The sequence below is a fragment of the Bactrocera tryoni genome, chromosome 4, assembly GCF_016617805.1.
Source record: "Bactrocera tryoni isolate S06 chromosome 4, CSIRO_BtryS06_freeze2, whole genome shotgun sequence".
In the NCBI taxonomy this organism is placed as follows: domain Eukaryota; kingdom Metazoa; phylum Arthropoda; class Insecta; order Diptera; family Tephritidae; genus Bactrocera; species Bactrocera tryoni.
In genome coordinates this window covers 365,985-371,215 of record NC_052502.1, presented here as the reverse complement: position 1 = coordinate 371,215, position 5,231 = coordinate 365,985, and positions in this window count along the sequence as shown.

Sequence of the window (5,231 nt, the reverse complement as noted above, 5' to 3'; positions counted from 1 at the left end):
TTACGAGATATATACAAAAAAATGCGACTTTCGGGGCAAAATCAGGTTTAGAGCCTCGCCGGTGTGAGTTTCGACTTTGCCGCTATGGGCACTTTTGTAGAGTGTTCAATTATGAGAAAAATGTGTCTAAATCAAAGCGATGCCATAAAATGCCTTTGAGCTATATAAATTTAAAGAGAAAAATCACGATTCTCGTGTATTTTCAATGGAATTTTTACATACCTTGGTCCAGTCCTTAATATTAATATAATAATAATATTTTTCTTGCCACAAATAGACACAATCGTTAAGGTTCGGCGTTAATTGGGAATATTACATTCCAGAATTTAGAATTCCGGTTCGACACGCGAACCTACGCTTAACTAATATATATGTATGAGTTTTTTTTTTGTTTTGAATTATTCATTTTTTTCAATCCCATCATAAAATTTCCATATTCTAAACATAATTCCCTGTAAATTTTAACCCTTAATATTAATATTAAGGACTGGACCAAGGTATGTAAAAATTTTCCATTGAAAATACACGACAATCGTGATTTTTCTCTTTAAATTTAGAATTCCCGAAGTAAAAACTCTAAAAATTTCCAAACATTTTAGGAAGTACTTAACTAGTATTTTTGTGATTAAGGCTCAAAAATTAAAGAAGCATTGACTGACCGCTGTGTGTTAAAGTGAAAATTGTACACTATGCTTGGGAGACACAACAACTACCTACCAAACAATTCCAACAATATCTCAACTGCTTAGCTTTATTCCTTTTATGCCGTTTCTACCGTTCCTTTGACTATTATCACTACTTTCAGTACCACTGTTGTGAATTGCTTGTGCTTTTGCAAGGTTAGATACAACCATAGATAAAAACTGAAATTTTATATTTTAACAAACAATCTAATATCAGTGTGAGTCCATGCATGGGAGTTTTCACCCAACTGTAAACCCGTGATTATTACATATATTGAAGTCTCGATTAGAACTGAAGTAAATATGCATTGTTCCGCCCAAATAAATGCATAATTATTCAATGAAACTCTTGCCTAAGCAATGAAAAGTGCTACCGTCGACATTAGAAACTGCAAGTTCTTTAAACGTATTTGTGAATTATTTGCCATTTTGGTCAAATAATAGTGGTAAACATAATAAATTGTGTGACTTCGCTTTAATCAATTTCGTAATTTTTCTTTGGTGAAAAAAAAAAAAATTTCATTAGAATTATAAAGTACACCAAGAAGTAAGGAAGTATGAATTAATTTAAATGTTGCAGTTCGTGCAGAGTTTTTCTTTCATTTATAGCGAGTACGATCTGATTACAAAAACCGCCGAGGTATTGCAAACTCAGTTCTCTGTGTGTACGTGCGTGTTTAAAAACTTTCCACCGCATACATATTATTGTTTATGAGCAGAAAGTTCATATCCATAGGTGGAAGGCCAAGCCCTTCAGCCAGTTTACAAGCAATATTTAATCTTGAGCAGGTGTAAAAGCTCTTGGTGCAGTCAATATGCAGTCAACACCTCCCACTCTATAGATACTGGCTGGCAGTTATTTTGCACAATCATTTGTGTGATTGTATCCCAGTGCATATGAAATTTGAATATAAAGCGCTTTAAATGTATTGCATTCAACACATTATTGGATTACGCAAGTTTCTAAATCTTTTCGCACTTAGGAACTAAGTTGGTAGACTAAATCGAGCTTTCTACATATTTCTTTCTCCGTGGACGCTCGTAAACTTCAAGTAGAAACTTCATAAACGGTAATTCACCATCATCAAACCCCATAATTATATAATCTCAATATACTACTTGCACTCCGCTGAACATTTATTGATGCAAAGTGGTTTTAGCCAAGAGGAAAATACTGATAAAAATATATCGTATTGAAAAGGCGAAGAAAAGGAATGAGGTATTCAGCATACATAGATAAGCATGGAAAGTAAATTTCTGAAGGAGATGGATATTTCTGGGTAGGATGTCGGCGCTTCTTCGAGATCAATTTGAATCTTATGTAACACAGCTTAAAATGTTTCAAAAACAGAGCTTTTTTTTAGAAAAAAACAGAGTTTACTGAAAATCTTTGTGATATTTAAAAAGTCTTCAAATTTATGTTACGTAAAATCTTAATACTTTGGTATGACTAATAAATTACCCATTACTTGACAAGCCGTCCGTCGTCATTTTCTCCTGGCTGTGTTCCAAAGCCAAACTACAAAAAACATAATTTTACCCTTAAAATTTGCCATACCACATTTCTAATTTCCATAGCAAATTCGCAAGGTCACTTCAGACTGTTGTTCGTAAATGCCGAAAATGTATCCATTACTTGCACAAATGTCAGAAAAATGCTAAAATTTTTATTTTAGATTAAAACGTGAAACCGTAGGAAATTGTGAGTATTTTCCATCAACGGAAGCGCAGCGTACATTCCACAGATGAGCGATCGGAATTCAAAAGACTTGGTCACATTCGCAGCAGGGGGCTCTGGCGTGGCCAACAAATGCAATTTCTATGCAGTGCGGAAACACAAGCAAACAACCGATTTTGCTAAAAGCAAGTCATGCAAAAACAACAACAACAATATATTTATTGTGGATTTGTACTTTTTACCACAAACAACTTTACTTTACTTGTAAATTTATCGACGCTTTGGAGTGGTTTGACCGCCCACAATTTTACTTACGATGTTTATCTCAAAGAGATTGCATGTGATATATTTCAGTAGAATCATTTGTGTTGGTACAAATACCAGCGCCAGAATGTAATTCAAGAAATGTGGCTAAAGGTTTCGCTGCTGCCGCTGAAGAACAGCCAAAATTAAGTAGTTATACAACATTTCCGCACTCCAGCGTTTGGAGATTGCATACAAGATAATGCTTTCATGAAAAAGGAACTTATTTACTGAAGAAAACATATACTTTCAACCCAAACTCGCGGTTACTTACATTTCCTTGCTTATACTGGTATATTAGCCATGCTTCGCGGGCTCGATTCCTCCTCGTGTTGCTGGGAACGATTTTATTTATTAATTTTCGATTGTATTGATTAAAGAATCACTGACTTGACTACTACATTGTTACTAACTTATGACAAAACTGAATAGACGTAACGCAAACTTCAGCCATAGTGAACGTAACGCCAACTTGTCCATTAATATCCAATATATAAAATTTCGTGACTCTAAGGAGTCTACCTAAATTGAAATAGACATTCGTTCATTGTTTTGCATTCGTCCTCCTTTCGTAGCAAAAACCGCGCTTAAGATATAAAGAAAATATAAAAGACAACCTACGTATTTGAGACAATGAAGTATCATAACCAATGATGACTTGTCGGTCAGAAAGTGGACATATATTTATGTATATGTAAAATAAGTGGCCAACGTCAAGCTATCTATATAGAAAGTTTGTTTTTTAGCAATTAATCCGGATTAACTATTCGGGATTGGTTTCAGATAAAAGCAAATATATGTAGCCCATAAAAAATAAATTTTTAGCATGGGCATATGATTTTTTTATTTAAGGATTAAATATTTCACCTTCATATTACATATACTCGTTTTAAAGATTTCACACTTTGGCCTATTCGGAATACCTGTGACACAAAGCCATAAACAAAAAAATCCTGTGAGTTAAATATACATATATATATTTTCAAAGAGTGAACACACAGAATTCGAGGACGGAGTATTGAGCACTTTGTTCCACGCTTTGAGCGTAGTTACCAAAACTCCGTTTCATATATGTATACTCCCATATAAACATACGTATGAGCATATCTGTCAACCATAATCACATCAATTATACTAAGTGTGGCTTCGTAATCCGATAAAATCCTCCACTTTATTCTCGCTCTAATAGTGATGAGTTGTTCAGGGGACTCTCTTCATAGATTAACATACGCACATATCTTTTACACATATGCCATATATAGTCATTATAACGGTTTGAGCCGTCCACCTTTGTTCATAGGTAATTTGATTTGAGAAGGCGATTAAGATAAATAGAAGCTTTTAATTAATTAATTAATTATTTCGAAATGAGCAATGAAACTCTGCGATTGTAATGCTTGGCATGGGGCTTGTTAATATTTCAAAAATACTTGTGATTTAGTAATGAAAGTTAGCAACTTTCATCTTCCACTTTTTGCAGTTGCCTTGTTCTAAGTTCCCAAAACTTATTTCGATTTAATTTGTAATTTTTCTCATCCTGATTTACTGATAGTATTAGTAAGGACAAAATAACTAGTAACTATTGAATAAATAATATTATGTAATCCGATGCTAATTACTGGCGATTAAAAGCAACATTTACTGAGCAAAGTTTTGAAGTATTTCATAGGCAATTTCAATAAGAAATTAACTCGAAGTTTGTGCATTAATTGCTTCCAAAACTAACCACAAAACATCCACTTTTATCCACTTAAAACGACCACTCACTTTATTCAAAAAACATCATTCGATCGATTTGTTCATTTTAATGGTTTCACCACAATTTAATTAAATCAAGTTGAGGATCTGAAACTCATGCAACATTTAAATTGGCTACTTGCCAGAGAATTGCTCACATTTTCACTCAGATTGAATTAACCTTCATCTTTTTTCTAAACACAAATTGGTGTATGTTGTTTTTGTAGTATCGGTATTTATATGAAAACAAATTAAATTTGCTTGCAATTAATGAAAATTTAAGGTGGAAATCAAAAATAAGAAAATATTTTGCAATGGAAGTGGCAAAAGTGCAATTGCAAATAATTGTCGCAACGATTTAATGAACGATTTTCCATTTGACAGCTTTAAATTGAGAACTTATGTATAATAAAATGAACAGCAATAAATATATGACTTTTTTAACAGTGGAAAAATGCTTAAATCAGCTTGACCACAAAATAGTTTCGTAAGTACTCAGTTAATGAGAACACGTGTATAAGAGTAGGTATTGCACACATACCCACAAATAATTGTAGGTACTATACCACACGTTCCATGAATAATATTGTTGATTTCCCTAAATAATACAATGTGGAAAATTCTCGAAAATTATAACTAACTGTAGCCACTTGGAAAAATGTCGAGAGCTGATGCCAATTTAATTACTTTTTTACTTTGAAAACGGTAAAAGTCCAACTCAATGCAGTCTACTAAAAACTAAACTACATTACAGTATTATATAGATTTACCTCTACTAAAATCTAATAAGAGTTTTGTAGAATAGTACCAATGTAAACGAACTTGCTTCA